A 27803-nucleotide genomic window follows, 5' to 3' on the forward strand; every position below is an offset into this window, starting at 1 on the left:
AAATACTTATGCTTCCTCATGAGATCAGGCTGGTTTAAACACACGCATGTAGACGAAATAAAATAAATACCAATGTCTCCTGACAAGGGCGAGGCAGTGGCGCAGTAGATAGTGCTGTCGCCTCACAGCGAGAAGGTCGCTGGTTCGAACCTCGCCTTGTTTCTGTGTGGAGTTTGCATGTTCTCCCATTCCGCTGTGGCGACCCCAGATTAATAAAGGGACTAAGCCGACAAGAAAATGAATGAATAAATGTCTCCTGACAAAACATGGAGCCTTAATGAAGTAAAGCGATCTGAACATTACATACATTTTAAACTGAACATTTGCCACTTGTTTTTATTTTTGGGGTGAACTATTTCAAGACAGACCTGTTCACGACAGCACCAATATTCACACAAAAATATGTTTGATCTTATGTGAATTTCTGTTCAGACTAAAAGGGGAAAATATAGAGAAAAAAAAATATTCAGTATAAGTAGATATACTGAATAAAAGCATACAAATGTAATATAAATATTTAATATGGTATTTGTTTTGCAAGATGCTGATATATGAGTGTAAGATTACTTTGTTTAATATTTTTAATGTGTAATTTTTGCTGTCATTTTGTAGCTGCTGCTGCTTTTATGGTTTATTTATGGTTCATGGCTATTAATTTTTATTATTTTTATTTATTTATTGTGCTATATTTAATTATTTTCACTTATGAGTGGCAAATTATTATTTTTACACTGCATATGCACAATTTGATGTTCGTCTCAATTTGATTATTTGACATCCAGTGAAATTAGCTTTAATTATATGTTGTTTATTAAAAAACACACACACAAAAATAGTTGAGCAAGAGACTAAAAAGGCATCACACTGACATGCCAGTGTTTGTGTTGGTCAGATGCAAATGCTGATCATATTAATTACAGCGTTTATTATATCAAGCTTTCCTCTCAGTGCAATAGAAAAGAGATTAAAGCCTCGTTCTGTAAAAGAATAATAATAATTACATGTCAGATGCAATTATCATTCAAATAATTGTTCACCAATCATTCCAATTAAAATGATTATTGAACCGCGCATTTATTTTAATGTGAACGGGCCTTTAGCTGATGAGCTAAATCAACTGAGCAGCTTCACCAGGCTGGAGGATCAAAACTAATAGCAGCTTTGTAGGTTTTTGTGGGATCATAAAACGTGGCAAAATGATAAGTGCCCCATTATATGATTTCAGTTATTACCTTTCTAAAAGTCTGTACTGATTCAATGATCATAGTTATCATCTCCCGAAAGAAAGAAGAGATTGTACACTGCCCGAAATGAGCCATCAGACATTTTTCTTTTCTTCTTCTTCATAAGGTCAGTCTGAGGTCTTCATTGACTTTCTCTGAATAACATCTACACAGAAGATGTTCACCACAAGCATCAAGAGAATAAAGTCATTTTTCAAAATACTAAATAAAAATTTACTAAACCAAATAAATTCTAGCATGCGCATTAAAAAGTCATGTGATTTTGTTTTTACAGAGCATGTGATAGCAAAACTGTGCATGATCAGACAAACCAGTGGACCAACCATATAGTAAAATAGCTGAAATGTTGTTTTGGTCATTCTAAAACCACAAAAAGGCTCACAGTAGCATCTCCTACCAATGCAAATTACGTTTTCTTATTGATATTTGACGCAAATTTATCAGGAAGTGACAGTTTTGTTGTCTTCAGTTTTGTCATTTATTTGCAAATGTTTTATGCGACATTACTTCATATTTTTCAACATAGCTACTGAGGATGAGCTGAAATTCAGAAATGGAGCACTTGGTTTCTGGCACAAGCTGTGAGCTTTTGACCAATCACAACAGACTTGGTCATCTGACCAATAAGAGCAAAGCAGTTTCCAAGGCTGCATTTACACTGCATATCTTGATGGCTAATTCTGATTTTGTGACTATCTGATTTTTTTCATGACCTGCTTACATCATCTTTTAAAAGTGACTTGTATACGATTGTCTGCATTTACACAGCACACGGCAAAGGTGCAATGACCAGAAAAAAAAAAATAAAAAAAAAAATAAATAAAATAAAAAGAGCGGCCGCTGACTAACAGCTGATAAATAAAGAGTGCTCTTTTCTCTATTCCTGATGTAATCTGTTTGCAGCTTTTGACAAGCTGTTTTACTAAAGTTTATGAAGAAAGGTTCTCATTTGTCCATCTTCTTTTAATATATAGGCTTTTTTAAACCATTAGAAACCTTCATTTAATGTCCATGGTGTGATTTATGCACGTGATGTAGCTATAGTTTCATGTTAGTTTATATTGGTTACGTGGCGGACATTGCACTCTCTCGCTCTCGTTAACATGCCTAAATACCTGTGCTACATGACAATATGAAAGCTGTTTAAGTCCTCGTGTATGAGATTTAAGATTTGGGACTCTGCTGAAGTCTGTTCTGAAAGGAAAGTGTCCGACTTGACGTCATTCACCATGGTTTTTAATGATGCGTGACTCTCATTGACAGGTGATAATCCAATCTACCTGCTAACACTGCAGACACACAGATCCGATTCATATAGGATACATTTCCACATATGAACAAGGCCTGAATCTGATTCGAGTAAATCGGAATCCATGTGATTTGATTTGCTTACAAAAACATGGTCCATATCCGATCTGTGCCACATGGGAGAAAATAAAAATTGGGAATTGAGTCACTTAAACAGTGCACTGTAAATGCGGCCTAAGAAAGGTTTAGAGACTCAAACAAATAATGCCATAAGAGAATTGATAATACCACAGAGCATATATTAGAAAAAAAATTAAGTTAAACATATATGGCATAATAGGGCGCTTTAGGCTATGCTGCTTTTGTTTAGAAACATAATTTGTTACTAGCAAACTTAATTACAGCAGAGCTAATCTTACACAACTGTGAAATGTAGTTAGAAATGCATTTGGTGAGCTATAAAGGAGATGTTTTGTACAATATTCCAGTTTTGCACATACGTTTACTTCACATTTTTCAACATAACTACTAAGGATGAGCTGAAAATCCGATCTGGTAATGAGCACTTGGTTTCTGACAAGCTGTAGGCTTTCAACAAATCACTTCACACTTGACCATTTGACCAATAAGAGCAAAGCAGTCACTAAGAAAGGTTTAGAGACTCAAATAAATAGACTATGAGAGAATTAATGATGCTACAGAGCATATATTAGACGAAAAATTCAGTTAACCTTTACAATAGCATAATAGGGCACTTCAGGCTATGCTGCTAATTGTTTAGAGACATAGTTTGTTACTAACAAACTTAATTACAACAGAGCTAATCTCTACACAGCTGTGAAATGTAGTTAAATCTATGCATTTGCTGAGCTGCGAAGGATATGTTTTGTGCAACATTCTAGTTCTGCGCATACGTTTACTTCACAGTTTTCCACATAGCTACTGAGAATGAGCTAAAATTCAAAAATGGTAATGAGCACATCATTTCGACCAATCGTACCAGACTTGACCATTTGACTAATAAGAGCAAGCAGTTTCTAAGGAAGGTTAAAAGACTCAAACAAATAGACATTATGAGAAAATGAAGGATGCGGCAGTATATATTTTAGAAGAAAAAATCAGTTAACCTTTACAATAGCATGATAGGGAACTTCAGGCTATGCTGATAATTGTTTAGAGATGTAGTTTGTTACTAGCAAACTTAATTACAGCAGAGCTAATTTTACATGGTTGTGAATTGTAGTTAAATCTCTGCATTTTGTGAGCTATGAAGGAGATGTTTTGTGAAATATTCCAGTTTTGCAAATATGTTTACTTTGCATTTTTACAACAGCTACTGAGGCATACCCGTCAACCCTTCCATTTTCCATGGGATTCTCACGTATTTTACAGTTCTATCCCGCTATCATCCTATAAAGGTATTTTCTCGTATTTCTCCCGTATTTTCAGTCTTTCTCTGAAGGGTGGAAAATAAACATTAAAGAGCCGAGCCTCCCTATATGCAACCCATACCGCCGAACCACCAGAGGCCGCCCCTTGCTCTTAAATGTTCTGTGCTTTCACTTTTTTTAGACATGAAAACACTTTGAAATAAAAATAAAAATGGCAGCATTCCTCAAAACTGTCATATAGCGGTGCATGACTGTAAGCTGACATGCTCCATAGTGATAAATAGACGTTGTTTCCCAGACTGATTCTGTACACACGATTTAAAGCAGAGCGAAAGTCTGGGTTTTGGGTGCGTGTTTAATCAGACATGTACACATAATTAATAATTATAATATCTAAAGATGTTGATCTTGGAGGTTTTTTTTTTCAAGCACAACTAATTTCATTCTAAATGAGCATAAAAAGTTAGGAAAGCAATCAAATGCTTTCATTATAACGTTAGATGAGTGCATTTTTAAAGTGACTCTTGTAATGTAATGCAATCATCCAAAACAAATCTAAATAAATAAGAGATTCATTCACTGCTATTTAATCAGAATGTGTAAGTTATACAGTGAAGAAACGGCTAATGAGATTTGATGGCTTGATTCTGTTTCATTAGCTACTCATTTTAATAACCTGAACTGTTTGCTATTGTATTTGCTGCTAATGTAGCTCTTTATTTTTTATTTTGCAAACAATAATAAAACGTATTACTGACCATTTAACTGTTTATTTACAACAAAACAGCATCAAAGGAACATATTAAGTAATTTTGGGATTTTTTAAAGGGAGGTCCCTTATTATGGTATTATTATTATCATTTTCACATCTCAATGTTAACAGGTATGTACTAGACGAGCTGAAAATCAGATATGGTAATGCGTACTTGGTTTCCGACAAGCTGTAGGGCTTTCAACAAATCACAACAGACTTGGCAATCTGACCAATAAGAGCAATAGCATAATAGAGTGCTTTAGGCTAAGCTGCTAATTGTTTAATACAGCATAATATTTACAGTTAATGATTAAACTGAACAATTATGCCTCATACGTTTTATTGATATGATTGACTTGGACTTAAGTTGCTTTGATTTAAAAATCTACTACTTTTGCCAAGTAGCTTTTAGCTTAGCTTGCTACATTTCCCAGGGGGTAGCTTTTAGTGTAGTTAAGCTAAGTAGAGTAGCTAATAGCTAAGCTCACTACATTTTTCAAGTAGCTTGCCCAACACATTTTGTTACCAGCAAACTTAATTACAGCAGTGCTAATCTGAATTGTAGTTATGCATTTGTTAAGCTACACTGGAGATGTTCACGGTCGATTCAGAAAAGCATGAATGTGCAGACACAAAACAAACAGGAACGTCTGTTTGCTAACCATTATGTCAGTTTACGCTGAGGGTCTGTTGTTGCAGAGAAAAGCCTGCTCTCTCTAAGTGTGCAGGCCACATAGATCAGCCTCGCACAGTGTCTTAAAAAGCCATCGTGAAATATGAGGAAATCTTCCGCCTGAGCTGATGAATGAGCTCGCCGTTATTATTGAGGTCCTGCTCCGCTGTTCCTCTCCACAGAACGCAGGCTTGTGTACCCAGCACAGCGGATCATTGGCAAATTTAATTACCTTTCTGAGAGCTCTTCAATCACACGGATTAGTGTGTGTGTGTGTGTGTGTGTGTGTGTGTGTTAGGGCACAGAGAGAGGGAACGACAGAAGTGAACTTCTAAGTGTGTATTTTTAGCAGGTGTATATGTGTCACAGTGGAAGAAACTATTTCTGTGGACGCAAAGAAAAAAAAAAAAAAAACTCCTCACTGGTCTAATAAAATCTCACAGTGCAACATTCCCACAGGCTCTCTGTCTGATACAGGCCTTGTTATGGTGATTCACTCTAAATCCATAAGTTTCCAACTCATGCAGAGTGTGTTAAAATAGCCCGAGGTCAGTGGCGAAATCAACATTCAGAGCTGCACTTGAGATTTCCACTCATTAGGCTTTACACACCTTCCATCCCTTGTGTGTTTTGTTTATTAAATATTTCAGCTGATTTAAATACTCCTTAGTTTACCAGTAAGTTACAGTATGGCCTTTCCTTCAACACATTTCCTTTTAATTCAATTATAATTCCATGCTTTTGCATAATTGCAGCGAGAGATGTAGTACAGAAAATGCAAATAAACTCATGAATTGATTTTACACTCAGCGTGCGCTTTATCAGGCTCACTCTGCCAGCACAAACTTGGTCCTGGAGGGCCAGTGTTCTGCAGAGTTTAGGGTGTACTCAAACTAGGCACGATTGCCTTGAACTTTGCCCAGGTAAGATTGCCCCCTCCCCTCACCATAATGGCTCACACTGCATTTTTGTTCTTCAAAGCCTGAGCACACTTATGTCATCGATGATGCGACTGTTCAGTTTAATAGCAAGAAACACTCTCGTTCAGTACAATGGAGATTGGTTTAGTTATGTTGCTTTGTATTCTTTTGAGTAGTTTGGGATGCAGTGACAAACAGTCAAATCTTCTGCTGAACAGATCCACGCTCATACATTTTCATAAAAGTCATCGTACTGCGTGTATTAGGAGGTTTGCTGAAGGTGCAGCTGATGTCCAGCAAGGGGTTCGCGACTTTATTTTAAACTATGACGGTTTGCGTTCATTAAAAAAGTAATACTGATTAATGATGCCATATGAAACCGTCCTATAAGGGTGCACTCACACTGCCTAGGTGCGTTTCCCAGTTTGTTTGAACAGTGTGAGTGCTCTGAATCAGGCCCAAGCGTGGTTTAGTTGGCTGGCCCGGTTTGTGTGCCAAAGTGCGGTTCAGTTGGGCTTTGGCGCGGTACACTTGAAGTGTGAGTGCATATCGTGCCTGAGCCCGAAACTGAAGACGCAACGTCACTTTTAAGGGACTGTTTCATATGGATTTATTAATCGTTTTGTCTTTTCAATGAACGCAAACAGTCATAGTTTATTAAAGATGCAAACCCTTTGCTGCACGACAGCTGCACCTTCAGGAAACCTTCTAATACGTGTAGCACAAGAACGTTTTTGAGTGCCAAAGGTTGTGGATCTGTTCAGTAAAATATTTGTCAGTGTCACTGCAAACCAAATGACTAACATGATAGAACTAAAGTAATCTTCGCTGCACTGAGCGAGAGCGCTTCTCTTCTCTTCTTGTTAAACTAAACAGTCGTTACATCGATGATGCTTAGATTCGGAAGGCAAAACGCAGTGTGAGTGCAGGCTGTCGCTTCGACACTGTTCAAAGCAACTGTAAACTCCTAAAAGTGAGGTGGCATCTTCAGTTTCATGTTCAAGCACACGGCCAGGACCGGCCAACCTAACCTCACCCAGTGCAGCATGGAGTACTCACACTTGTCTATAGAATCGGGTTATGGGGGTCAAATGTGCACTGATCACAGCTCGAATAGCCTAGAGTGAATAGACCCTTAGGCTGCATCTGAAATTGCCTACTACTCAGTAGGTAATTTGAATTTGAATTTAATCATACTACTCGGCCGTTAGAAAAGTATGTTCTATACAGTATTAATGTATGCAGTATGAATTGAACTCAGACGTACTACATCCGAAGTTGGAGCCAAACTATGCAGGACACCGGCCCTCCAGGGGTAAGTTTGGGCACCCCTGGCTTAGATATTGACATGGTTGCATCATGCATTTATTGCAGGTTTTTTAGTCTTCTACAAATCCATAACATAAATCTCCTCTTCATCTATATCCTACTATTAAAGGGCCATGAAACCCCTTTGTTTCAGCAGGGTGTTTTCACACCTCTACTTTGGGAAAAGTCAAGAAAATGGGCGTGTCCAGCTCTGTTTAGGGGGGAGTGTCGGAGGAGCAAAAGAGGGAGGGTCTGTAAAAATTTTGCATAAATATGGGAGTGTCGATTTAGGTACGCGCTAATTTTCAGAATCAAAACACACACACACACACACACACACACAGACAAACACACACAGACAAACACACACACAAAAACACACACACACACACACACACACACACACACACACACACACACACACACACACACACACACACTGCATTAAACTATAAAAGCAACAAGCAACACTCTGGCGTCTGATCACTGTAACATTAATGAATATTAATGAAGTTGCACAATAGAGCGCGCTGATTGGTTTGAATCAAGTCTTACTCATGAATGAATGCAGCAAACTCAAAGACGTAATAAGATCACCCTAAGATCTCATGGCCATGACGCAGTTTCAAATCGGAAGTACGAATTTGCTCGAAATAACGCAAAAGCAACCAATTTTCACTTTTTCACAACAGGTGGAACCGCCTTTCCAGCTGCAACCCAGTACTGGGAAACATCCATACACACTCATTCACACACATACACTATGGCCAATTTTGTTTATTCAATTCACCTATAGTGCATGTCTTTGAACTGTGGGGGAAACCGGAGCACCAACACGGGGAGAACATGTAAACTCCACACAGAAATTCCAACTGATGTAGCTGGGACTCGAACCAGCGACCTCCTTGCTGTGAGGCGACAGTGCTAACTACTGAGCCAATGTGTCACCCCCATTACAATACAATACAACACCAAAAAATTAAAATAAAAATTGAGTATGCACTATACCTGTCCTCTGTCTTCTGATTATGCTAGTTTTCCTTCAGCTTTCTCATTATTTTGAGCCTGTTCAGATCAGTCAGTAGTCTGTGCGTGATGATGCATGTGTGTGTTTTTGTGCTTTATAAATTCCAGGATCTTGAAGGGCATCTTCCTCTTTAAGCCAAGAGCGAAAAGTGTTTCTCCTTGACGTGCGTCCTTGCTTTAGTGAGACGTGGTCCTCCGTCTGAAGACCTTTACAAACAGCTTACCAGCACATTTCTCATGTCTCTCAAATATCCCCCTCACACACACACTCACACACACACACTTTTTTTCTTGTACCTCGACTCTTTTCCTCTTTAAACTCTACTGGTGTCCATCTCACTCTGCTGTTCTCTGTTCCTGCCTTTGTTCTTCCTTTTCATGTGCTGTTTTTTTTTTCCTCTCTGTCCTCTGATCCTCAGTTCAGAGTGCTGGTCACATCGGCTTTTCTAATTACAGTTTCTAAGAGAGAAAGAAAAGGCACAGGTTTATGTCATCTCATTTTCTTTTGCTTTTTCACTCGTTGTCCTTAGAGGATCTGGATCCTTGCTTAAAAGTAAAAAAAAAAAAAAAAAAAAAAAAAAAAAAAAATGGCCATAGCAGTTTAAGGTAGTCATGATGGTCTTTGTAACACGTTACTTTTGTGTAGGGCTAACGTGGGGCAACAACTTTAAATGGATTAAAGAAAATATTTTAACTGTTTCAATAATCAATTTGCTTCTGTGTTTGGAATCAGCTTGATGGTTTCAGCCACAAATATTCTTAACCACACCCCCTTCCCATTAGTTTAAAATGAGAGAATGATGTGCAAAAAGAAGGCCCCACCCCCTACTCAATATTCTGTTTCAGTTGGAAGTACATTAAAGGGGTGGTTCAATACGATAAAATATTTTAAACTTTAGGTGATGTGTATTGTAGCTGTGTGAACATAAACAACATCCATAAATGTAATACGTTTAAAGTTCGATGCAAAGGGAGACATTTTTACAGCGTTAGCTAAGCAAAGCCTACAGCAAATGTCGTTTGGGGACTACATCTGGGCGAGTGAGATCACAAATGCTTCAGGTTATGAGCATTCACAACACGCAGAAAAGGAGCGTGGCCAGAGGCGCTGTAATGTTATAGGAGAGAAAGCTAAAATGGCGTCCAATCGCTGCTATTTCCACAGAGCTTCTTCTGTTTCTCTATTTGGGCTTCCAAAGGACACAAAAAGAGAAGTGCTCACAATATAATTTTAATTATATTCCAGAGAATTATAAAAAATACATAGATCTAGTATTTGACAAAGGTCAGCTTCCAGAATCTCTCCCAGGTCATTGCTGGATTCGGCTAAAAACTGCTCAAAGGAGGAGCAGCATAAAAAAATAGCTGTGGATTGTGAGCCACAACCTGTAAGTATTTTTATTTTTTAATATTGATCTATTACATGCATAGTGTCTAGCCTTAAAAGGTATGTTGTAGCAAGGAAGTAAACAATGATGTAAACAACGGGAAATGCAGTTTGGGATCACTAACAATTTAGCGACAAACTCATATTTATCCTTAAAACTGCTGTAAACACCCACAATCTTCACCAGTTCTGCAGTGTATCTCTATGCTGCTGCTTTCCATGTGTTCTATATCTCAAATAATGAACTTGCAAAAGATATGTGAACGTTTCATATTACTTGCACATGCTTATATAGATATATTTTAGATAGCAGGTGTGAGGTTCAACTGTGTCCTTTTTATTTTCTGTCTGATTCAGGCTCAAACTGATATGGCAAAGGCTGATTTATACTTCTGAGTCAAGCGCACACATATGCCTTGGCGCAGTCCGCGCGTGGTCGCTTAGCCCTCGCCATGGCCATCGGTCACCTCACAAAAAACGTAACTACACATCACAATGACGCGTACTGCAAGCTCTGTGATTGGTTGGCTTGGTATCGCTGATGAGTGTAGGCGGGACCGAGAGCCACCAAAACCCGTTGGAGTGAGTGTTTACAAGTGTTGAGTCCCGTGGAGGAGTCCTCTTTGTGTTTTGTTTTGTGTTTTGTTTTGTGTTTACCTTTATGATTAAAGTTGTGGCACGTCCACTAGTTCCCGCCTCAAAATGAGTGAGTTTGAGCTACTTCTACATTAAAGTTGTGCTTAGAAAAAAACATCCACGAAGAAACTCGACACAGAGGAACACAAAAACCTACAGCCAGCTAGCGTTTCGGAAGTGTTATTGCAGAGAAACACAAAAACTGTGCAGAAGAATAAATGCACGACAACGCACAAGGCATACACCGTGGGTCATGCTTATTACTCAATGCTGAAGTGTAAACCAGGCTTAACAGCTACACTGACTGACAATATTGACACAGCAGAGGCACAGCGTGTGCTAGTGACTGGACATGGATTTCCTAGTGACGTGGAGCCGATCCACGAATCACAGCACATTATGTTAGCTGACCAATCAGAGCCTCTTGAGGGCGGGCCTTTCAAAGAAACTAGGAAACATGTCAGTCATTTTCATGTGGAGTAGCAGTATATAATCAAAGTAAGATATATGAAAAAATTACATGTTTTTCTATAAATGAAGCATGAGCACACATTGCTTTGCATCTTATAAACACAACCAAGCCTTAAAAATACAGTCTGGACCACCGCTTTAACATACTGGCATAAAAGTCTCAGCTACTTCTGGTGCACACAGATTTTAAACCCCTCCCCTTCAATAGCCCTACTTGCTCTGATTGGTCAAATGACACGACCTGTTGTTAATGGTCGTAAACCAAACATACATTAGCATATCTACATTTCATTTCTTTCAACACTGGAAACATGCATTCATCATCTTGTAAACACAGTAAAATTAACTGAAATGAGTCCTCGTCATTTGCTTTCACTGTGGAGAAAATGGCATCTCAACATGTCAACAAAACAATCCAAACTCTTTCAGATCTCAAAAAAGCCACAGTCTTTGAAGGCCAAAGAAAGGAGTAAGTCTAGAATTACTGACAACTTGTTTTAGGCACTTTGGTATCAATTCTTTCTCTTGGGAGATGAAAAAGACTCCATTTATCGTCCGCTTTGATCTTAAAACTTTTCTATAAATAGCTACATTACACACTACATGAAATGTAAAACCCATAAAAGCACAGTAAAGGCAGTTAAAAAAGGATAATTCTTTCATCAGGACTGTTTTGACCTTGTATTTTCTTTCTTTGTGAAACACAAAAAGTCACATCTGCAGTTTATTATTATGAAAAGAGACCAAATACTCAAATATATAGAAGTGTCGTAGCAAATTTGCTATCATCGGCTATGTTTCCATGCAAGACCTATCAGTTCAACACTGGAATAATTGCACAAAACAATATCCAATGTCTCTGATGTTTCCATCCGAGTCAAAAGGAACCAAATCATCACTTCCTGATAAACCTGATAAAATATCAACATAAAAATAAAATATGCTGCAGTAGGAGAAACCATTGTGAGCCTTTATTCTCATTTAATCAAATACCCGCATATTAGAAGATAAATTGCAAGGAACACGGTGTGGCATTACATTTCTTTGGGCGGTAAGATGCTCAAGACAGATCTGGACATCAAAGGCTCATTAAGAAAATGTGCCCAGCTACATTTTTGAAAACAGAGAAATACAACCCAGGCTCATTCTGACTACAAACTGCTATATACATTTCTGGAGAGAGCAAAATACATCCCAGGAGCTAAGTTTTTTGCAGTTTTTGTTTTCGCTCACCCACCAGAGGCCACTGTGTATGCTTTTTCAGCTCTCTAATTTTTCTCACGAGTGCCATTCATGCTTGCTGTTCTAGCATAAATCCACCAGAGGCCGCTGTCGAGTGACTGACTAACTTACTGACTGACCAACTGACTGATCCCCCCACCCTTCCCTAAACCCAACCAATAGTGTTTTAAAACACAATTGGTAAAACCATGCAGCTGTGATGGCAGGTCTTTTCCAAATTGCTTTTGAAAACACTTTTTAGGTTTAGGTAAGGGGGACAGGTAGGTCAGTCGATATCAAGCTAATATATTATGCATGATGACAAGCCGACCGGCTTCTCTCATGGGCAAGGACGTTAAGATGGCCAGATATCTGCACATCAGCCTCTGGTTGAATTACAAATAATGTAATACGAGTAGACATGCCCCAGTATTGTATTTGATAATGTCAAAAAATATACACAGCAACCTCTAGTGGATTTGTGAAAACAAAAACTGCCAGAAAACGTAGTTTAGGGTACAAATTTCAAAGTTTTCAAAAATGTAGCCCTGGGCACATATCTCCAATGACCCTGTGTTGTTTCTGGAGGTAATAATACGGAACCACTTTAAAGGGCACCCATGATAAAAATCATCTTTTGAAAGCGGTTTGGACAGAGCTCAGCTTTGTGTAGGTATAGTGTGTCCACAGTCTTATTGGGGTGATATAAAGACTACAAGTTATCATTGCAGAAAGGCTGGAATTAAGTCCATAACAAATACATCAAATAATCATTGGGAAAGTTCTTACTGTAGTACAGTATTTCTCACAAATGACATGTGAAATCTACTTCATATCTGTCACTGTGCTGTTTATCTGACACAGCTATTGAGGCACACTCTGACAGACAGGCACGTGGGAACGGTGGACGGGGAGAACTAGCATTAAAGGCACAGGCAACAAAAACAGCTACAATGTGTTCAGAGCAGAAATTCTAATGTTCTGAAGTAAACAATAATAATAAATAATCTGATGGGTGTTTTGAACTGAAATTTCAGACACATTCTGGAGACACAAAAGACTTTTCTTAAATTTAAAAAAAGCAGTAAAAAGGTGGACTTTGGCTAAGGCATTTGAGATTGACCAAAGCAACATTTCAGATGTTTTACAATGTGATCGATCTGCAGTATTTAATAGTAATTACTTTTTTAATGTGCATGCTGGTATTAATAATTCGATAAATGTGTTTCCCTCGTAGTTAATGCACATTTTTCCTACTCTGAAAAAAACTGAACTGCTGATTTTCTAAATTCATGAGCATCTTGACATTTCTATTAATTATTTTGTCGATGCAATATTCCAAAATACTTAAAGAAGGTGGATGAAACATAGCTAGTGACACTAAATGCCATCCGTTCTGCTTGCCTTGTACATAATCATTGTTTGCAACATGTTAATTGGTTTATTGAGCACCGTAACCACTGGACCATCCTTTAAACTACTGATCTGATCTCTGAAGCAATAAAGCAAGTTGGTGTCGTAGTGCATCTGGACGTTTCCGGTATGATGAACATGAAATGCACTGGTTTGTGTTAATGCATGCTCCTCTGTGTGTGCCGCTTGCATGCGTGTGTGTCTTTTCTGAGCTCTACTTTTTTTTCTCATGTCCCCGAGCTTTGCTGTGAAAGCATTCTGCTGTGAAATGGCCAACAGGAGAGAGATATTAATCCAGCAGCTCTCTTCTCAGGTACTAAAGAGAGAAGCTTTCCTACGCTGTGCTAACACAGAGATATTTTCCTCTTACATGGTATCAATCTTTTACTTCTGGTTTATGACCTCATATGTGATATTGCAATAAGATCTAAAATTGCAGCCTTTAAGATGCTATTATATCCCATGTATATACATATATGCACACACATACATACTGAGCAGACACTATCTTCCTTATGAAAATTATATAAATAAAAGATTTTACTATAAATAACTATACATAGTACATTGCACAAAAATAAAAGACAATGACGCTTTTATTAATGTTATTATTTTTATTACTATTAAATAAAACAGAATAATTCTTTATAACTGTTTTTAATTGTCATACTTTTTATTTATTTAATATATATATAAGGGAATTTTTTCTTGTAATATTTTGTCATTTGTTTAAATATTAATAATATAATCATCATTATTATTAACAATATTATTATTTTTATTATTTTAAATATAGTTATTATCATTATTATCATTATCATTATTATTATTATTATTAATTAAAAAAGCGACAAAATATTACACAAACAATTTACCTTTGAAATATATGAAAATTAAAAAATATTATGAAGAATTATAATTTTTTAACAATAATAATAATAATAATAATAATAATAATATTTTAATAAATTACAATATAGCCTGAATAAATAACCCTTAAAAATTACAATTAAAAATGCTATAAATAATTACACACATTTTTATTTATTATTATTATTATTATTAATAATAATAATATTAAACAAAATTTACTAGAATAAATTAACTTTGAACTATAGTAAATTAGTAAATAGTTACGGATAATTATACAGCTTAATTTAATAATAATAATAATAATAATAATAATAATAATAATAATAATAATAATAATAATAATATCTAAATAAATTACAATATAACAACAATATTGACCTTATTCTCCGCAGACGAGCGGGCGCTGCCATTTGAATCTTTTTGGCACGAGACTTCCTGTCTCATTCACTTCCATTCATTTTTAGACATTAAAAACTGCTCGTTTCGCTGTTTGATGTTGCAAACTGATATTTCCTTATTATATTATGCTACTTGGTCTGTATAGTCATGCAAACATTTGTTTGTAGAGCAAGTAGTTTGACCTTTTTTTGCCGTTTATTATTCCTTGTCATTTCTCCCATAGGCGACTGAAACGGAAGTTCTAAGACAATCGCGAAAACAGGCGCACTTCCGCATTTTAGAATAAGGTCAAAACAAGATTAATTTACCTTTGAAATATATTACAATTAAACTGTTATAAATAATTATACAAAGTTTGATTTAATAATAATAATAAAAATAATATTAATAATACTTAAATAAATTACAAAATATAACATGATTAATAATAATAATAATAATAATAATAATAATAATAATACAATACAACAATATACAAGATTAATTTAACTTTGAAATATATCAAAAAAATTTTAAACTAAATTACAAAATATAACATGATTAAATTACCATTTAAAATTATTGAAAATATATTTTTATAAATATTTATGCAACGTTTTAATTAATAATAATAACAATAATAACAATAATAATAATAATAATAAAATAAATAACAAAATACAACATGAATAAATAATCCTTTAAACTATTAAAATTAAAAAAAATGTATAAATAATTATACAAAGTTTTATATTTTGTGGTTTATTTTGCAGTATTTTTCTACATGTTTAACCAATTAAATGCAGCTCTGGTGGTCATACAGTAGCAGGCTTTCAAAACATTTAAATACATAAATATAAATGCAAATATACAAATAAATGAATGAATTCTTACAAACATTTGTCCAATAGTGCATGTTATATCCAAAGCCTACTGTTAAAATCCCTAGTTTTGCTGTTATCTTAAAGCCAAAATGCAGTGATTTAAATTTCATATCCTATTTTTCCTTTGGCATGATACCTATTACCTTGTGTGATATCATCCCCCCACAGCAATTCATATACATATTCATATAGTCAGTCACGGTAAAACAGTTCATTACTTGGGAGGAATATTCATGCTTGCTATCAATATTTATGGTGCTGGAACCAGAGTAGGACAGTTAGCAGGTGCAGACAGAAGTACATTAATCTAATACCATGCCACATTTTACACCAACGAGTCAATGAATTCAACTTGTTATCATTTTATAACACATAAAGTTCACTTTGTGCCTATTTTCTCTTGTTCTCTCTTGTCTCTTGCGCACACACATGCATTGATAACCTATAACCAATGTCAAGCTTCATTAGGAAGCCATTTGTATGCCCTTGGGAGCAACACTCTGTCTCGCACAGCGTTCGACTCGTCAGCTATTAAAGAGGACATATTTTGCCACTTTTCATAAGATGCTAAATAAATCTCCGGTGTCTCCTGAATGTGTGAAGTTTTAGCTTCAAAATTCCCCAAAGATAATTTATTACAGCTTGTTAAATTTGACCCTGTTCGGGTGTGAACAAAAATAATGTTTTTGTGTGCGTCTCTTTAAATGTAAATGAGCTGCTGCTGATTTTTTGGGAATAGTGGACAAGCCCTTCATGTTCAAACCAAAGTCAAATGAATGCTGGGTTTCCATCACCCTGGGCCCTATCATACGCCGCAGTAAGGTGCAAGACGTGTATGATGCGATTTGTTGATATTTTCAGACCAGCACAACCCTAATTTACACATTTTGCACAGTGTTGTTTAAATAGCAAATTAATTTGCCCACTTTGTGGACTCATGGGTGTGCCGTACTAGAAAGTAGGTGTGTTAAAGCGCATTACTATTGAGGATCTGAAAAAGACTGTGCTATTAACCAAATAAAAGCTGGTCTCAAGTCTAGCGCAGAGGCCAGAGAGGACCGTGTCCAATCAAATGCTTTCTAGCATCTGACTTACTCCACCTCCTTCAAGACGCTTCACATTTGATGCGCTCGAGCTCAACCACTCACACTGTCAGACAAACAAAATGCATTTTTTTAAAGGGGGAGGAGCTACTGTATGTCCCACCATACCTGTCAACATTGGGATATGAAAATAAGGGATATGCCCAACATAATAAGGGACCCCCCCCCCTCCTCCTTTAAAAAAAATCCCCAAATTACTAAAAGGTTCATTTGGAGCTGTTTCATTGTAAATAAACAGTTAAATGGTCAGTAATATGTTTTATTATTATTATTTAGAAAAGAAAAAATAAATTCAGTTCATGCAAACAGTTCAGCTTATTAAAATTAATGACTAATAAAATGAAATAGAATCAAGCTATCAAATCTCATTAGCCGCTTCTTTATTGTATAACCGACACATTGTGATTTATGAGCAGCGAATGAATCTCTTATTTATTTAGATTTTTTCTTTTGATTACATTACAGGCGTCAATTTAAAAATGCACTCATCTAACGTTATAATGAAGGCATTGCTTACCTTTTTGCTAATTTAAGACAAAATAAGTTGTGTTTGGAAAAAAAAAAAACACCAAGATCAACATAATTATTATCGATATATTATTATTAATTATGTGTACATGTGTTTAAACAGGCACCCAAAAGCCAGACTTTTGCTCGGCTTTAAATCGTGTGTACAGAATCTGTTTGGGAAACAGCGTTTGTTTATCAGTAATGAGCGCGTCAGCTGACAGTCATGCACCATTATATGATTGTTTTGAGGATTGCATAGGAGGGGTGATGGCACCTGTAATGAAAAGGAAAGGGAATCGCGCCGTTTTTATATTTATTTCAAAGTGTTTTCATGTCTAAAAGCGAAAGCACAGAACAGACTCACATTTAAGAGCAAGGGGCGCCCCCTGGTGGTTTGGCGGTATGGGTTGCATATAGGGAGGCTCGGCTCTTTAATGTTTCTTGCCACCCTTCAGAGAAAGACTGAAAATACAGGAGAAATACGGGAGAATACCTTTACGGGATGATAGCGGGATAGATCTGTAAATTACGGGGGAATCCCAGGAAAAACGGGAGGGTTGACAGGTATGTGTCCCACCCTCTCTTAATTTTTCACTTGAGATAACGTCAAACATCTAACAAAAATGCACATTTCTAAGCACTTTAGTGCACCTTAAAGATGGTGGTACCATATAAAGAGATACCTTTTCTATAATATTAAAGGAGCAAAACATTAAGCAGCTAGTTTTTATACATGTTTACCAAAGCAAAGTTTTCCTTTCCTCCCTTTTTTCATTTTCTGGTTTGGTTCATGCATCGGGGACCCGTTTATACCGTAGCACTTAAACATAGAAAGCGTCAAATGTTTATATGTCCCATTTATCATAACACCCTGCCACATTTTACACCAACGAGCCAATGAATTCTAGCTGTTACCATTTTCATAGCGCTCGCGAGCACATAAAATTCACTTTGCACCTGTTTTCTCTCTTGTCTCTCGCACACACACGCATTGATAACCTATAACCAATGTCAAGCTTCATTAGGAAGCCATTTGTATGCCCTCGGGAGCGAGCTCGTCTCGACCTCTGCTGTCGCTCATAAAAACATTATTTTCTGGCGTTAGTCCCTGCTCTCATTACCGCCGCACTGACCAATAGGTGCAGAGAAGCAGGTGTAGTGTGTGTGTGAGGAGAGATTACAGTAATCTAGCGTGTAGGGCAGGCCAAGGAGACTCCAGACTCACGACTTTTAATAGAGTATTATATTATCATTTCACAGGATTATTGCTTTGGAAATAAAGGTCTGCTATCCGCTTACAGTGGCCGACCTGCCAATCAGCCATTGTCAGTGTAGTAATTATATATAATTAGAATTATTATGTAAGAAATGTTATGCAATACACGTTCAAATAAAAACCTGGTGTTATGTGGGATACAGTTAGCGATGTTAAGAGGTTAAAACTGCAGAAATGAATAATCATAATAATAATAATAACCTTTTTCTTTTAAATTATTTTTATTACTATACATATTACAATAACATAAATAGAATAAATAATAAATAAAGAATAAATGATAATAATAATAACAATAACAAAAAAAATAATATAATGATTAATAATGTGAAGGGATTAGTGCCTTTTAGAATTTGTGTCATAATATATCATTTAATAATACTAATAAATCTGATATATAATTATTATTGTTGTTATTATTATTTAGTAATTAGAATAAAACTATTTTTATATTAAAGTTAATATTATTAATAGCAGAATTTTTGTATTAGCAAATTTAATATTGCAAACATATTATTATTATTATTATTATTATTATTATTATTATTATCATAATAATCATCATATAATTAATATAATTTTATTTTTATTAAAATTAATACTATTAGCCGAATGTTTGTAATTACATATAATTTAATATTACAAATAATGTTATTATTATTATTATTATTATTATTATTATTATTTTTATTATTATTATTATTATGTAAACATTAAAACATTATTACATAATAAATTACTATTTTTATTAGCTGATTTTTGTAATAGCATATTTTAAATTACAAATAATTTTGTTGTTGTTATTATTATTAGTATTATTTTGTTACTACTATCATTATTTTATTATTATTTTTTTTTATTATGATTATTATTAATTATTTAATTAGTACATTGTTATTTTTATATTTAAAATAATATTATTAGCAGTATTTTTTTCAATTATTAAAGAGTACAATTATTATTATTATCATCATTATTATTATTATTATGTAATTGGTATAACATTATTTTATATTAAAATTTATATTATTATTAGTTGAATTTTATGATTACATATTATTTAATATTATAAATAATGTTATTATTAATATTATTATTTATATTGTTATTGTTATTACAGGGTGTCCCGAGTACGAATCCCGGCTCGAGGACACATCCCCCCATCCCCCCACCCTGGTAGAGCATCAGCTGCATAAAACATATGCTGGATAAGTTAGTGGTTCATTTCGCTGTGGCAACCCCTGATTAATAAAGGGACTAAGCTGAAAAGTAAATGAATAAAGTTCTATTATTATTTATTATTATGTTTTATTAAAATAAAATTATTAGCTAATTTTTTGTAATAATTTAATACCACAAATAATGTTGTTATTATTATTGTTGTATTTGTTGTTGTTGTTCTTATGTAATTAGTATAACATTATTTTTATATAAAAAATAATATTAACATTATCTAAATTATCTATCCCCTGCTTTCACTACAACTGATTATCAAATTATTAAGCCCATACTACACACACATTTATGAAACACATACAAATAAAATAAGTGCAGTATTTTTAAAGTGCTAGTCAAAGTGTTATTAATGAAAACCATTGAGTCCTCATGAAATCTACACTCACTGCTCATTCACTTTTCTTTTACTCTTAATATGTAAAACTAAACACAATCATAATGCCCTCTTTTATCAAATGCCACAAATCACCCAGCTCTCCTGAGGATCACACACATTCAGTCTTTAACCTCTAGTTCTCATGCAGAGATGAAGGAGAAAAAGAGAAAGGAGAGAGAAAGTGAGTAAGAGAGAGAGAGAAGGAGGCCATCTGGGAGGAGCAGGAGGAGGCGTAGAGGAACATGTTGTGGAGGGGTTTATAGCCTCTGTCTGTGCTCAGCCTGTGCCTGCAAAAACACATCAATTATACAGTGGTGCTTTTAGACAGCTGGCCTGTGAGGAGAGAGAGAAGAAAAAAAAAAAACAGGCCGCATGAATATAACATAAAAGAGTGGTGTCTTTTAAAGGCTCACTGATCTCTCCTCATTGAACACAACTGAGAGTTATTGCTGCACTTCGTGGAATGATAGCTTGAGCCGTATTAAAGATCACATCCACCGTCTACAGCACAACACCCCGTTTACAGCCTCAGTAGATCACATTCACTGAGATGAAGAGAGGGGTTCGAGGCACAGCATGGCTCATATGTCTGAGACCACTACTGGAATGCTTTGAGTTTGCAAATAAGTAAATGGAAAAATGCTAAATACTGTAAAGGCTAGTGCACACTTTGACGATTTTCGCTTACGTTTAAAGGTCCTGTGAAGTGCTGCATTTCTTCAATGTTTGATGTAATCTCGACTGAAACGGGAAGAAAGGGAAGGGCATAAAGTAGCTCCTCCCTTCTTTTAAAAAAACAGACTAATGCAGTCACATTAGTCACACTAACACGGTACAAACGGTTTAGCGCACAGATAGCTCATTCGACTTGAACAGCCCTGATTGTTCCAGCAATGGTTCGATGTCCAGTTGATCTCCAAGCAGTGCTCAGACCCGCTACTAGGCTCTCCTGAGCACCAGTTGGTGTAACCATACACAGATTCATCAGACCACAACCACTGTACATTTTTTTCACCATCATTTTCCACCAATCCAGCAGCGTGTGGAGCCCGGCACCAGACTCAGCAGAAAATCATTCTCCACTTGATTATGTCAATAGTAATGCTGAGTTGGGGTTGCACAGACTAGTCCACTGGTCAATTTAATGGTCTGCCATGATGCTTTTTGATTGAGTTCGACTAAAGCACATGGCGCAAAAGCAATAAGATGTGTTTAAATCCTCTTTTGCTATTTTAAAGACAGAAAAATATGCCCTGGCGCATGGTCTAACAGGGTTGTGCTTATTCTCTTAATGAGTTATGGGTGTGTTTTGAGCATAACCTGCATTAAACCAATCAGAGTCTCATCTCACATTCCCTTTAAGAGTCAGTTGCGTTGGCCATGGTGCATTAGCACTTTGTAAGTGTAAAAACTGAACGCTTCATTTGCGAGAAAACAGTTAAACAGACCATCTGCAGTGCAAGGATAAAAAACGAGTCTCCTCCATTCGGCCTTTTTACTTTCTCTGTACTTTACTTTCACTCTTTACTCCTTTACTTTTATAAATAAGGAAACAGTGTTGTACGCACTCCACTGAAGACATCCATAAGCCTACATATTTTATTTTGTTTGTGAAACGCAAAGATTTGTTTTAAAACGATTTCTAAGTTCAGTTCTAATTTCCGGCAAATTAATAACTGATAAACAATAAACAAGACATACACAATAATAGCGTTATTGCGATTCGTATTTTATGCTGTTGTGTAAGAACAACAGTGGTGGTAAGAGTACTGAAAAAATCATACTTAAGTAAAAGTACCATTACTTGCCTAAAAATGTAGTGCAAGCAGAGCAAAAGTATCTGTTGTAAATATTACTCAAAGTATGAGTAAAAAGTAGACCTTTCAAAAAGAATCAAGAGTAGGGGGTAGCGAGTATTACGCTGTAAAAAACTGATGCATTTACACCTAATTTGTGCATGTCTGTGTAAACGTAACATTCTGTAGTGCATTTAGTTATTGCCCAGCAGACACACAATGTCATAAGACGCTAATATTAGTTTAGATTTAGGTTGTGATGTCAGGTGATCGAAATTCAATGTCTAGACAGCGTCTAATGACAACGATAGTTTGTTGTCCAATATTGTCACTAAATATAGTTTGGTTGACTTTAGGTTGTGTTAGAAAGTGACCAAAATCCAACGTCGAGCCAACATCTTAAACCAACGTCGTATTGACGCTAAATATTTATTCATCATGTGTGGAAACCAAAATCCATCGTCTGATAGACTTCAAAGTGGTAACGTCAAGCTGTAACATTATCAGACGTTAGGTTGGACGTTGGGCATTGACATTGAGTTCTGACGCCAACCTGATTTTAATTTCCAAAGATCATTTCAGTCATCATACAGTAAACATTCATCATCTTCTCATTAGTGACATGCATCTAAACAGTCTCTGGGTTAAAGCATGCAAATATTTTGGACATTTTCTTGGACATTTTTAATGCTTACAAACAGTTTGATGCAATCATAAATCGCCCCTGTCTTGAGGTAGTTCATTCTGATGCAATTTACCTTCTGTGTGCAATCTGACTGAACAGGAATCACAGGGCTGACTTATCTAATCCCCATAGACAAGGAAAAATAAAGTAGTGAATGCAGGTTGAAGGAAAGTAGTGGAGTAAAAGTACCGATACTGCACTAAAAACGTACTCAAGGAAAAGTAAAAGTACACGTTTTTAACTATTTAGTGAAGCACAATTCCTGAGGAAAACTTCTCAATTACAGTAATTTGAGTATTTGTAATTCGTTACTTTACACCACTGAAGAACAAAGGGCTTTATTCTGTCAAAAAAAACGTCCTTGATGTACTTTATTCCACTTATTGCATGGCTATTTTTCACAAAACAAAAAAATTACACAAATCATTGTTTTAAGCTGAAATAGATTATTAAATATTTAATTACGCTAACAAACACGAAAACAGCTGATGGAGTCAACCCGGGCTCATTGTGGAAACCTAGTCCCGCGGACCGTGGGAGTTTTTGTTTTTGCGAATCCGCGAGAGGCCGCTATTGTGCGCTTTTTTGCATCTCAAACGCTTCTCGCGAGTGCGGTTCGCGCCCGCGCTGCTCTCGCGTGAACCCACCAGAGGCCGCTGTCCGACTGACTGGATGACTGACTGCGCGATTGGCCAATCGACTGACCCGCCCTCCTCCTTCCCTGAACCCAACCAATTTTACCGATCGACCTGCCCGCCCGCCTGCTCGCTTCCCTAAACCTGAGCAACAGTTTACAAAAAGCCGTCCAAAAAAAGAAAAGCCCTGATTTTTTTTTTTCTACCGCGTTTTCGAATTTCACCGCGTTCTCACTTTTACGAAACTCGTTCACTTAATTTTTGGGATTCTGTTTTTGTCTTACCTGATTGCTAGAACCGCTCTTCCCCGGACTCGAAACCGATCGCCGTGGTCAACTCCTCTGTGCATCTCGAGCCTCCCAACGTACACGGTGAGCTGAGTGTACAAACGGGTTGCAGCGGGGAAGCCCTCCACAAGGAAGTAAGTGGTCGGTCGGCCGGCCGGCAAGCACGATAGGGAACAGCGTCACACCGCCCCTTAGCGTTCGCTTGAAAAAAATAAACGCGGCCATACGTACCTGCCAGGACTATGTTTTCAGAATGAGCTTGGGTTGGATGGAGTATACACTAACTTGCTTATTATTCAGTCTCAAAATGGCACCAAACAGTCAATAACGAAAAGTTGACCTAAACAAAACCACAAAGCATAATAACCTACGTATGATTCATTCACAAGACGGCGCCAAACAGACAAAAACTGCAAAACAAGACAAGCAAATACATACGAATCTGGATGCAAATATGTTCATTGATAGTCAAAATGATTTGGATTTCCCGGATGAGCCTGTGTTATTTAGTGGTTGTTATCTCAGAATAACGTACCTTGAAATGCCATGACTGACCAATCAGAATTGAGTATTACAATCAACCATGTAATAAGTAATGTTCATTTGACTCAGCTTAAGAATAAAAGGCAGCAGCTCATTTTTCATCTTTGTGTCAGTTGAAACCAAGGCAGAGATCATGAGTGTGCGCTCTGGAGTTTTTTGCTCGTGTATTCCTCAGTGTGTTGGCATTGCCCGCTGTAGGGTGACAGTAAAGCTTTCCTTCCCTCCATTAGCGAGCGGCGTGAGCTGGTAATAGCGTGTGGAGAGCTGGCAGTTGTTTCATTGTGTTCACTGAGCTCCGAGCTGACATTGCAGTTCAGCTGACTTGAGAGTTTGTGGATTGTAGCGGCATAATGGAAAGTCCAGTCGCCTGTCGCTCACTTATGTAAGACTGGGCCATTTGAACTGACAGCAAGCACTAATGTGTACTTAAAAGCGCGCCGTGAGCCAAACGTATTGAAATGCAAATCAACAATCTGTGCCGGCTCGGCTCAAAGAGAAATATGTCGCGACGGTGCAAAAGTTTACGAGCAGAAAGTGGTTGGATATTGCTTGTGTAGAGCTGGAAAACAAATTTAATCTGTGAACTTTATGACTCAGCCATGCTAGCTCTGATCTGTCTGCTGAAAAAAAACACACTGAAAATGAAGAAATATCACACACTGGGGAAACAACTAAACACTTAATATTATATTATATTATATTATATTATATTATATTATATTATATTATATTATATTATATTATATTATATTATATTATATTTTAGTTCCTGTATTTATCAGGGGTCACCACAGCGCAATGAACCGTTAAATATCCACTATATGTTTTACGCAGCGGATGCCCTTCCAGCTGCAAACCACCAGTGGGAAACACCCATACATTCTCACATTCACACTCATACACTACGGTCAATTTAGCTTATTAACTTTACCTATACCGCATGTCTTTGGACTGTGGGGGAAACCAGAGAACCCAGAAGAAACCCACACGAACACGGAAAAAAACATGCAAATTTTACACGGAAACAGCAACTGGCCCAGCTGTGACTCGAAACAGCGACCTTCTTGCTGTGAGGCGACAGTGTTAACCACTGAGCCACCGTGTCGCCGTATTATATTATATTATATTATATTATATTATATTATATTATATTATATTATATTATATTATATTATATTATATTAGCAAACATTCTTTAATAAAGCATACAAACCCCATGAATGCAGTTCAATGTTTCTCATTCATACATTACATTATAGTATGTTGGGATACATGCATATTTCTTTCAGTATCCTATGAGTTTTTTTTTTTACAGTGTTTTCATAATATGGCAATATTGTACATTATTAAATATTAAAATACAGATGCTTTACATTTAATCACAAACAAACGCATGTTTATTTAAAATAATACTGAAATTATTATTATGTGTGTAATATATTTTCTCTTTGCTTTTAATATTACTACAATTAAATATACACAACTGAATATAATAATAACAATAATAATAATAATAATAATAATAATAATAATTTACATACATAATATAATAAAAAGATAAATACTAACAGTGCTATTATTATTAATTTTATTATTATTATTATTCATTTTCTTGTCGGCTTAGTCCTTTTATCAATCTGGTGTCGCCACATTGGAAAGAACCGCAAACTTATCCAGCATATGTTTTACACAGTGGATGCCCTTCCAGCTGCAACCCATCACTGGGAAACACTCATACACTCTCATTCACACACATACACTACGGACAATTTTGCTTACCCAATTCACCTAAAGCGGATGTCTTTGGACTGTGGGGGAAACCGGAGCACCCGGAAAAAAAACCTATGCGAACACGAGGAGAACATGCATTTATTTATTTATTCATTTAAATAATATTCTTTTCGGCTTAGTCCCTTTATTAATCTGGGTTCACCACAGCGGAATGAACCACCAACTTATCCAGCATATGTTTTTACACAGCCTCACAGCAAGGTCGCTGGTTCGAGCCCCAGCGGGATCAGCTGGCATTGTTGTGTGGAGTTTGCATGTTCTCCCAATGTTGGTGTGGGTTTCCTCCGGGTGCTCCGGTTTCCCCCACAATCCAAAGGCATCTGCTATAGGTGAATTAAATAAACTAAATTGGCTGTAGTGTATGTGTGTGAATGAGAGTGTATTGGTGTTTCCCGGTGTTGGGATGCAGCTGGAAGGGCATCCGCTGCGTAAAACATATGCTAATAAACAAACAACTTTAATAAATGAATAAAGAAAACGTTCTTGATTTGCTTTTCCCATATCACTATTATACATCATATCATATTACAAATGGCTTTGTATAATCTAAACCTAAACCTGCTAAAATCTTTCTAAAAAAAAAATCTAAAGCTGCTCCTAAATGCTCTGAAATCTTTTCTGATGATCCAATCCTGTTACAAAACTCAACAAGGACAATCTCAAATTCCCATCTCTCTCTCTCTCTCTCTCTCTCTCTCTCTCTCTCTCTCTCTCTCTCTCTCTCTCTCTCTCAGTGTGCGTTTGTGTTTGAGAGACAGACAGGAAGAGTCTGTGAGCTTTGTGATTACTGAACCGACCAGCCGTGATGTACAACTCCTTCTGCTCTGCCAACACACACACAAACACACACACACACACACACACACACACACACACACACACACACACACACACACACACACACACACACACACACACTCACACACTCTGCCTCAGTGAACCACCAACACTCCTTTTGTCAAGATGAAAAGGAAAACTCTGTAACATTTGATTTGCTTGCTTTACATGCTTGTCGAATGCAAATTGGATGAAATTGGTGCACACTGTCAGACTTGGGCTGATGATTCATGCCGCCCTATAAACGCTGCCTTTTTTTTTTTTTTTTTTTTTTTACCAAATCCGATCGTTAAATCAACACAGAGGCACATAAATCAAACAGTAAAGCTGCGCTAGGATCAGACGCACCTGCAGGTGGCAGTGTTCAGGACTGGACCGAGTCCTTTGGAAATGTCAAGCTGAAAGCGTTCGACTTTTCAATCAGCTTTTGTCAGACTGAGTGAGGGAGAGAAAGAGAGAGAAAATTACATAAATAAAAGAGGGCAGGTTACAATCAAGAGTGGGAATTGATTTCAGAAGCCCATTCGAGCGGAACAGAACAGAGCGCTAGCACATCAAAACAGAACAGTTTTGATTAGCTTGACATGCACAGATGCATGCGCGCACACACACACATACACAGAGACAGAGAGAGAGAGAGATAGACAAGAGTCTACATACACAAAACACTGCAAAACAATGCACAATTTTAAAAATCTAAATGAAGTGGACATTACTGAGACTTTTATTTCAGAATGTTGATGTACTTCCAACTGAAATAGAATATTGAGTAGGGGGCTGGGCTTTTTTGCATATCATTCCCTCATAGCAAACTAGTGGTAAGAGGAGTGCGGTTAAAAGGTGCTGTATGCACGTTTTTGACTCGTCTAAAGCATAAAAATACCATAATATGTTTGCAGAT

At 36.4% G+C, this 27803-nt stretch overlaps 1 protein-coding gene and 1 long non-coding RNA gene across 9 annotated transcripts in view; one reads left to right on the forward strand and one right to left on the reverse strand.

Annotated features, from left to right (window-relative positions):
• The window catches only part of rtn4rl1a (reticulon 4 receptor-like 1a), a 235371-nt gene that overhangs the window by 103085 nt on the left and 104483 nt on the right, over nucleotides 1–27803 (forward strand). The gene's annotated exons all lie outside the window — the stretch shown is intronic.
• Nucleotides 1–27803, reverse strand: part of LOC141376432 (uncharacterized) — a 251223-nt gene that overhangs the window by 18366 nt on the left and 205054 nt on the right. For 6 of the 8 annotated variants that reach the window (XR_012386473.1, XR_012386468.1, XR_012386470.1 and 3 more), the window contains one exon: nucleotides 8547–9023. The exons of the other annotated variants lie outside the window; for them this stretch is intronic. This is a non-coding gene — a long non-coding RNA (uncharacterized lncRNA). The remainder of the gene's footprint in view (nucleotides 1–8546; nucleotides 9024–27803) is intronic. 8 annotated transcript variants of the gene reach the window in all.

The sequence above is a fragment of the Danio rerio genome, chromosome 10, assembly GCF_049306965.1.
Source record: "Danio rerio strain Tuebingen ecotype United States chromosome 10, GRCz12tu, whole genome shotgun sequence".
NCBI classification, from domain to species: Eukaryota; Metazoa; Chordata; class Actinopteri; order Cypriniformes; family Danionidae; genus Danio; species Danio rerio.